Genomic DNA, 10461 nt, shown 5'->3' on the forward strand with positions numbered 1-10461 from the left:
AGCTAAAAGTAAATCATTTGTAATTTTAACTAGCGCAGTTTCTGTGCTATGATGCGGTCTGAATCCCGACTGGAATTTTTCATAGATATCATTTTCTTGCAAGAAAGAGCACAATTGAGCGGACACAACTTTTTCTAGTATTTTAGACATAAATGGAAGATTTGAGATGGGTCTGTAATTTGCTAAGTTATTTGGATCTAATTGCGGTTTCTTAATGAGAGGTTTTATTACTGCCAGCTTGAATATTTTTGGAACATGACCTAAAAATAAAGATGAGACATTAAGTGAATGCTTGGTTAAAGAGATGCGTCTTTAATCTAGTTTTAAACTGGGACAGCGAGTCTGAGTCTCGAACAATATCAGGAAGGCTATTCCAGAGTTTAGGAGCTAAATGCGAGAACGCCCTCCCTCCTTTAGTGGACTTAGATATCCTAGGAATGACCAGAAGCCTCGAATTTAGTGATCTTAAAGAGCGCGATGGATTGTATGGCGATAGAAGGTCTGTTAAATACACAGGAGCTAAACCATTTAGGGCTTTATAGGTCAGTAGGAATACTTTGTAATTGATACGTAACTTAATAGGTAACCAGTGTAGAGATGATAAAATAGGTGTTATATGATCATATTTTCTTGATCTAGTAAGAACTCTAGCGGCTGCATTTTGCACTAACTGTAGCTTGTTTATTGAGGATGCAGGACAACCAGCTAATAAAGCATTACAGTAATCTAGTCTCGAGGTCATGAATGCATGAACTAACTTTTCTGCATCAGAAACAGATAGCATGTTACGTAGCTTAGCAATGTTTCTAAGGTGGAAAAAGGCTGTTCTTGTAATATATGAAATACGATTTTCGAAAGTCAAGTTGCGGTCTAGTATAACACCCAGGTCTATTACTGTAGTGGATAAAGTAACAGGACATCCTTCTAAATTAAAGTTGTATTGTAAGGGATTTTGTGGGTAGTTTTTTGGACCAATAAGTAGTACCTCCGTTTTATCTGAATTTAATAGCAGGAAATTACACGTCATCCAGCATTTTATATCTTTGAGACACTCTGTCAAATTTGTTAAGTTAGTGTTTTCATCTGGTCGTGATGAGATATATAATTGAGTGTCATCAGCATAACAGTGGAAATTAATTCCATGTTTTCTTATAATATTACCAAGTGGCAGCATGTATATTGAGAATAGCAGAGGGCCTAACACCGATCCATGCGGCACTCCATAGTCTACTGACGTTATCTTTGATTTTTCCCCATTTAAACAGACAAAATGGTAACGGTCTGATAAGTACGATCTAAACCAGCTTAATGCCTGTCCCTGAACACCAGTGTAGTTTTGTAGTCGATCCAAGAGTATTTTATGATCTATAGTGTCGAACGCAGCGCTAAGATCGAGTAGAACTAGTATTGAGATACAGCCTTGGTCAGAAGCTAAAAGTAAATCATTTGTAATTTTAACTAGCGCAGTTTCTGTGCTATGATGCGGTCTGAATCCCGACTGGAATTTTTCATAGATATCATTTTCTTGCAAGAAAGAGCACAATTGAGCGGACACAACTTTTTCTAGTATTTTAGACATAAATGGAAGATTTGAGATGGGTCTGTAATTTGCTAAGTTATTTGGATCTAATTGCGGTTTCTTAATGAGAGGTTTTATTACTGCCAGCTTGAATATTTTTGGAACATGACCTAAAAATAAAGATGAGTTAATAATATTAAGAAGAGGCTCTTCCATTACAGGTAACACTTCTTTCAGTAGTTTAGTGGGTATTGGATCTAATAAACGTTGTTGGTTTAGATGCAATGATACGTTTATTTAGCTCTTCCTGTCATATAGTTGTAAAGCGGTGTAGTTGTTCTAGAGGGGCCATAATTGAGGCTGAATCATAAGACATCATAGAGGATTGTATATTTACAATTGTGTTTCGGATGCTTCCTATTTTCTCATTGAAGTAATTCATAAAATCATTACTACTATATTGTAACGGAATATTTTGCTCTGAGATGTTTGTTTATTTGTTAGTCTAGCCACGGTGTTGAATAAAAACCTTGGATTATTTTGGTTATTTTCTATTAGTTTGCGGAGATGCACAGCCCTTGCTGCTTTTAGAGCCTTTTTATAACGTGACATACTGTCTTTCCACGCGATTCTAAAGACCTCTAAATTAGTTTGTTTCCATTTACGCTCTAAGTAACGAGTTTCTCTCTTGATAACATGCGTAGCACTGTTGTACCATGGTGCTTTAGTTTTCTCTCTAACCTTTTTTAATCTAATTGGTGCAACAATATCTAGTGAACTAGAGAACATGGTGCTCAAACTGCTAGTCATTTCCTCTAGTTCATCTGTTTGTTTCGGTGCACTGCGCAGCTGAGATAGATCAGGTAAGCTATTTGAAAATCTATCTATAGTGGTTGGAAGGATTGTTCTGCCTGGTCGATAACGTGGCGCAACATGACAAATTTCAGCAGAACGTATTACGCAAGATACCATGTGATGATCAGTGAGATCATCACTTTGCGGTATAATATTTATATCAGTTGGATTGGTTCCATATGATATAATTAAATCTAGTGTATGATTTAGACGATGAGTGGGACCACTGACGTTTTGCGTGACCCCAAAGGAGTTTCATAAATCTGTAAACGCAGCCCCTAACACATCATTTGTATTATCTACGTGTATGTTAAAGTCTCCAACAATTATTGCTTTATCGACATTGACCAATAGATCTGAGATTAAGCCAGGTTTCAGTAAGGCAAAGTACATCGAAACTATTATCTGTGACCATTTCATTTACAATGACCGCCTTAGGTGTGAGCGATCTAATGTTTAGAAGACCTAGCTTTAGAAATTGTTTTTGTTCACTGATATGTAGATTTTCTGGTTTAATTACAATAAGATTTTTGCTAGATCCTACACTAGATTTATTGTTTGGCCTCACTAAGCGAGGAATAGACACATTTTCTATATAATGTTCTACACTACTTATATCAATTAAGTTGGGACAGCAAAGACTGTGATTTGGACTTTGACTTACCAGTCATATGGTGTGTAACGTCTTGGAGATGTTGTCCGACAGAACAGCCACTCCGATTCTGCTGGGGTGCAGGCCATCAGCACGGTAGAGCCTAGGTCGCTCCCAGAACAGATTCCAATTATTTACAAAGAGCAGTTTCTGTTCATTACACCATGACATTAACCATTCATTTAGAGAAAATAATCTACTGAACCTTTCTTGTCCTAGTCGGTACGTGGGAAGCGGTCCAGACACGATGATCGTTGCTTCAGGCGATGTGATGCGAACCGTCTCGATCAGGCTTCTGTAGTCCTTCTTCAGAACCTCCGTCTGCCGCAGCCTGATGTCGTTCGTCCCCGCGTGTAGCACCACAGCTCCGATGCGCTCGTCACCGTTCAGGATCTCGGGAATCTGTGCAGCGACATCAAGAACACGAGCACCAGGAAAGCAGTGAGTGCGCACCTTACGCTTACCTGAGGTAGCACGGACATGATCACGGCGGCGTCACGTTCCGGCTCGCGAAGAGGGAAGAAGCGGTTCCGGGTGGAGATCTCGAAGACCGGGAGGGGCGGGGAAGTCCTTGGTCTGGTCCTGGCTCGTGTCTTCCGCTGTGGGATCACCCAGGGTCCATGATGTTGCCTCGGTGCCGGAGTGAGTGAAGGCAGAGATGATCGCGTCCTCCTGGGCAGAGAAACGCACGGAGTAGACGAAGTCGGAGTCAAAAAGTTACTAACCACTGACTTGTGAGCATCGGCGCGTGATGTTTCAAGCGCTGATCGCCGATCTCGCAGCTCGGCTTGCTTCACCAGCAGAACACGGATCTGCTTCTCCACCGACTCCAGCTCCAATCGTACCGAAACCAGCTCGAATGTGTGCTCACCTGCACTCAGAGGTAACGTTAGACACACATCCGATATGTTCGCCATTATAACAGATGAACAGTAAATTAGTAGTGATACTACCAATATCACTACTAATTTAGGACTGAAATGATGGATATAACCCATATCCTTTGAGTGAAACGGGTGTAAAAGGAGAGGGTCGATAGGCGCGAGGCCACGCGTGAAATGCTACCGGGCTAAAGGCTAGTAGCCGAGATTCGGAAAGTTGGATCTAAGTAGCGATATCAAAGCAATCCGATTGTTTTTTATAAGGAATAGTGTCGAGGATAAGTTCACATGATATAAAAATAGAAAGTGCTTGTTTATAAATGAGTGGTAAAGAAGAAAATCAGGGATTAATGAATCAATTCGACGGAGCTCCAAACACAAACACAGATCGCACGAGACCGAAAGAGAACTCCATAAATCCACACTGTGGAGAGGTGTCAGAGTAGGAGCCGAGGTAAATCCACACTGTGGAGAGGTGTCAGAGGAGGAGCCGAGATAAATCCCCACTTTGGAGATGTGTCAGAGGAGGAGCTGGGGTAAATCCACACTGTGGAGAGGTGTCAGAGGGGGGGCCGAGATAAATCCACACTGTGGAGAGGTGTCAGAGGAGGAGCTGGGGTAAATCCACACTGTGGAGAGGTGTCAGAGGAGGAGCTGAGGTAAATCCACACTGTGGAGAGGTGTCAGAGGAGGAGCTGAGGTAAATTCTCACTGTACAGAGGTGTCAGAGGAGGAGCCGAGATAAATCCACACTGCGGAGAGGTGTCAGAGGAGGAGCTGAGGTAAATCCACACTGCGGAGAGGTGTCAGATGAGGAGCTGAGATAAATCCACACTGCGGAGAGGTGTCAGAGGAGGGGCTGAGTTAAATCCACACTGTGGAGAGGTGTCAGAGGAGGGGCTGAGGTAAATCCACACTGTGGAGAGGTGTCAGAGGAGGAGCCGAGGTAAATCCACATTGTAGAGAGGTGTCAGTCAAATCAAGTCATCCTAATTTATATAGCGCTTTTAACAATGTAGATTGTTTCAAAGCAGCTTTACAGAGATAAACATATAATTTAAGGTAACAGAGATTGGTTTGGTTTTATAATGGTTCTTGAAAAATTTTATTTCCAGCTAAAGTTAGTTTTGATTGATTCACTTCTGTCTAAATGATCATTTGTTATTAAATTAGGGGCCGCTAAGACGACATCGTTCTCTCTAAACAGACATAAAATGCGCATTTTTTAATGCGTTCACATGCGCATTAAGAATTGATTCTATAGTTATGTGCGTTTGAATATATGTGCGCAGGTTTGTAATTCCTTACAAACCATGCCTAAACAAACTACTTGTCTTTTCTATAAATTTTGATGCAGAATTTTATTTTATATTATCACTTTGGGTAGGTACGCGAACCGAAAAATTCCACAACGCTTTATCTGTAGAGTGGTATAGGGATCCTCCATAGGGAGAGGCTAGTTGGCACTTCAGCACTGAAGTCCGGCATGCTGCGGGAAAACCTCGGGATAAACAAAGACACTAAAATTAGCGTAGATGCCATTCTTCTTATGATGTAACGAGTACATCAGGATTTAAGGGAAGTGTTCCCAGTTCCGGCTGACCTAATCTAAGCAGCCTAATATTGAATTATAGAAGTCTATAGAGTGTTATGTGAATGCTAGGTCAAAGAGATGTGTTTTTAGTCTAGCTTTGAACTGACAGACTGTGTCTGCTTCCCGGACAATGTTAGGAAGATTGTTCCAAAGTTTTGGTGCTAAATAGGAAGAGGATCTACCGCCAGCAGTTGATTTAGATATTCTAGGTATTATCAACTGGCCGGAGTTTTGAGATCGCAATAGACGTGAAGGAGTTTAATGCATTAAGAGCTCGCTCAAGTACTGGGGAGCTAAATCCTTTAGTGCTTTGTAACTAATCAGCAATATTTTAAAATGTATACGATGTTTAATAGGGAGCCAATGCAGTGTTGACAGAACCGGGCTAATATGGTCATACTTCCTGCTTCTGGTAAGAACTATAGCGGCTGCGTTTTGAACTAGCTGTAGTTTGTTTATTAAGCGTGCAGGGCAACCACCCAGTAGAGCATTACAATAATCTAGCCTTGATGTCATGAACGCATGAACTAGTTGTTCCGCATATGTCAATGAGAGCATATGACGTAATTTAGATATATTTTTAAGATGGAAAAATGCGGTTTTACAGACACTAGACACGTGACTTTCAAATGAAAGATTGGTATCAAAGAGCACACCCAGGTTCCTAACTGACGACGAAGACTTAACAGAGCAGCCATCAAGTGTTAGACGGTATTCTAGGTTATTACGATAAGACATCTCTTCATTTACTGCTACAAACTGATAGCGGTCAGATAAATATGATTTAAACCATGCTAATGCAATTCCACTAATGCCAACATAATTTTCAAGGTTATTTAAGAGAATGTTGTGGTCGATAGTGTCAAATGCAGCACTAAGATCGAGTAACACTAATAGAGAGATACAACCACAATCGGATGATAAGAGCAAATCATTTGTGACTCTAATGAGAGCTGTCTCAGTGCTATGGTGCGGTCTAAATCCTGACTGGAAATCCTCGCAGATACCAATTCTTTCAAGAAAGGAACACAGTTGTGAGGATACTGCCTTTTCTAGTATCTTTGACAGAAAAGGTAGTCAGAGTAGGAGCCGAGGTAAATCCACACTGTAGAGAAGTGTCAGAGGAGGAGCCGAGATAAATCCACTTTGTGGAGAGGTGTCAGAGGAGGGGCTGAGGTAAATGGAGACACAGGAGACTTCGAGCTGGACAAGATCAGCGGGGACGGGTAAACATACTTTCTATTTAAAATGATATGCAGGGGCCGGTTGCAGCTCACTCTCAGCGACAGGATTGTGTGCTGGGGCTTCCTCCATTCCCTTGAACTCCTCTAGCAGTCCCACAGTCCCTCAATTTGCTACCGCCTCACACACCTGGTTGACTCTCTTCAGGGCTTGGCTCCGGGCGATGGTGGGCTCAGTCCTGGTGTCTGGCTCGCTCATCCGCGCTGGGCTCTGGTGTCCATGCAGAGGGGTGATGGCTGGCTGGGCTCTGGGTCCAGAGTGGGGCTGATGATGTCCTCTGAACACAGATCAATTATTCACCAGCACCCACTCCTCAAAAGTGGCAAAATCCTCTCGATTACCGTTCTCTGGGAGGCGTGTGTGCTTCTCACGCCAAATCCAAAAAATCAATGGTGTGGTCCTCAAGAGAACGGTCCTTCTGCTCCAGGCAGAGCAGTGGATAGGTCCATATGTGAAGGGTGAGGGGGGGGGGGGGGGGGGGGACGCTGTGTAATATAAGGGATAAGGGAAGAAGGAGGAGGGTTAGGTTTAGGTTTAATCATAAAAAATATACAGACAACAAAACAAATGTAAAGCAGCTGCCCCTCATTGACGACTGCGGCATATAAATGTAATAAGACAAAACATAAATAGTCCAGGCCTGGTGCTCTCTCGTCTTACACTATCGTCACTCCTCCTTTTATCCTTCCAGTTAAAAGAAGCCGTTGTGGCACTCAGGTGACGTTAATATCACAGCTCTTGGCCCTGCCCTGCTCACCACACGCCGCTATTAATCCTTTCTTGGTCCGGTCTGTTATGTGCAGCTATGTATTATCAAAGGATCGAAGAACGGGTCATGGAACGAATAACTATATACATTTAATTGCCAGAAGGCACCATAGAGATACATACATTAAAATAACTAGCATAACATTAGTATAAACGATATCGGACAAAGCAACTGAGGAAACTATGGGTATATAGGATAAAGCTGGGAGATAATGAGTAGAACAGAAACAGGTGTGTTAGAATTAATTAACAACCAGGGAAACTATAACTAGGGAACACAGGACAATTGGAAACGACAGGACATAACAGAGATCATTACAGAGTTAGGAAATGTTAAAATAAACATTAACTAAAAGTAATAAATACTGTAGAAGTATTTTTCATTGATAGTTCATTGTCACTAAAGTAGTTTACTAATGTTAACTAATGAAAACTCAAATTAAAATGGAAATGGAAAATAAATAATAAAATAAAATAAATAATATTTCAATTCAATTCAAAATATTAATAAATATTATAATTTCTGATACTATAAAATACTATAAATATGAATGACACTAAACAGATGTTATAACAGAAGCTCTGTTGGACCCACGCAAACAGATTCATCCTGTCATCCAACCATTTTAAATGTTAGGGTAACTTCAAACAAAGTAGTTTGTCCAGAAGCAGAATACCTTACATAAAACTTTTCCCTAACCCTAACTATTCATGCATAAGCACAAGGTAAAAATATAATTATTTGAGTTGTTATCTACAACCATTTGTTCTTTTCACCATGACTTTGATTGTTGATTAGATTGTGAGAGTTGCTTCAAACAGCTCTCGTTCATGTCAGCACTCGATTATGGCAGAAATCTGTTTGTGTGTGTGTGTGTGTGTGTGTGTGTGTGTGTGTGTGTGTGTGTGTGTGTGTGTGTGTGTGCGTGCGTGCGTGCGTGCGTGCGTGCGTGCGTGCGTGTGTGTGTGTGTGTGTGTGTGTGTGTGTGTGTGTGTGTGTGTGTGTGTGTGTGTGTGTGTGTGCGTGCGTTCGTGCGTGCGTGCGTGTGTGTGTGTGTGTGTGTGCTTATATGAACCTACTGACCCTTTCTGTTTACTTGAAGTAGATGTGAATATTAATGGTAGATGATGTTATTTCAGATGATATTTTAGGAGTGCAGAAGGATGGATGAGCTCATACTAGAACAGTTGCATTAAAATAACTGCATGTGAGAGAGTATAACAGGCCTGCTGTGCCAAAGCACTCGATGACCCTTTCACCGCACGCACACACACACATACACACACACACACACACACTCTCCTGCCCTCAGATTTTCAAAAGTGTGCAAAAACTAAAACAGCTCCTGGGTGTGATAGTCGATATTTAGTTCTAATGAAGGTTTCACTTTCACAAACCCTCTGAACTGGACTGAAGCAGCAGCACATTGAGTACCTGCACTTTTTATGCACTACTCCCATGACCCTTCAAGTATTTGGACACTTAGGTTACACTTTAAAAATGACTTAATGGATTAGACAACAAAATACTGTATATTGAAGCAAATGGCATTTAATGTAAACAAAGAAGCATAAGCAAACTTCACAAGAAAAACATTTAACTAAAAATAAGTTTGTTAATTTAAAACACTAGGTCTAAAGAAAAAAAGGCAAAAAAGTATTGTGCCACTTTGTCGTTGTTAAACAATGTCCAGAGGGTCAATAATACTTAAAGAAAGCGCTTTGCCCGCATTTCCATTCATCTCAGTGGAAGCTGCTGACTGTAATTTAAATTCAGTTACTGAATGACTGTCTTTTGTTCGTTTATTTTGGTGTAGTAACAGTGTCTCCCAGCAGGAGCAAACCAGTCCACGCCACCATCAGACCTAAACTACTTGACTGAACCTCCTCATGTGTCATACATTTACCAACAGTGTGTTGAAATACGACCCAAAAAAAGTCGTTTTTAGAGCTCACTTCTAATATCGATATCCAAAAACAGGGAAATTTCACAATTCCTTATTCTTATTGTCAGTTAAATACTAACACTAATAGAAGAAACCTGTTCTGATGTTTTTGGAATAATAGCCAAGTTTCTGAACACCTATTGTCATGTAAATGTGGATATAACTAAACATTTGTGCAATGTAGTTTCAAATAATGCTCTCTCCTGGTTTTGAGTTCTGATTAACTGATTTTTAAAGGGGTCACAAGCTGGTATGATTCTTTAGGGCCTTCATGTAAAGTTTGTAACATTCTTTGGTTCCTCAATGGTTGTGTAAAACAACACCCTTTTTACGTCCTCAAACACAGCTCTGTTCACAGCGACCCGTTTCAGTGGGCAGTATACAAATGGCTGAGGGCGGAAATATGGTAATATGGGAAATACGCTAATACGCGAAATATGCTAATATGGGAAATATGCTAATACAGGAAATATGCTAATGTGGGAAATATACAATTACAGAACAGTCGGTCAGCGGTCGTGGGCGGAGCATGAGCAATATAACATCATATTGCTCAGAAAATCCAAACGGCGTGGTTATTGAGAGTGTTTAAGCTTTTGAGGATTAAAAAAAAGGAGTGAATGGATTGTATGGTGGTTGTATCCACACACTGCAAAGACACATTTATATTTCCAACACCACATAAAAGTGAATTTTCCATCCAGTGACCCCTTTAAAAATCAAGAAAATATTTAATCTTCATGATATGAGCCTTTAAAATGGGGATAAAATGGATGGATCCACAGAAGCCATGACTTCTGCCACACCCTTCATCATGAACACACACACACACACACACACACACACACACACACACACACACACACACACACACACACACACACACACACACACACACACACACACTCACTCACTAACACACACAAACAAACACACACCAAAATCTTTGCATTCAGCATTTCTGCAAGTTTCTGTCATGGGTTCATTGGAAAATTTAATTCCAG

Source organism: Siphateles boraxobius, unplaced genomic scaffold (genome assembly GCF_051911475.1).
Source record: "Siphateles boraxobius isolate OS27281-9 unplaced genomic scaffold, OSU_SipBor_1 227, whole genome shotgun sequence".
NCBI lineage: Eukaryota > Metazoa > Chordata > Actinopteri > Cypriniformes > Leuciscidae > Siphateles > Siphateles boraxobius.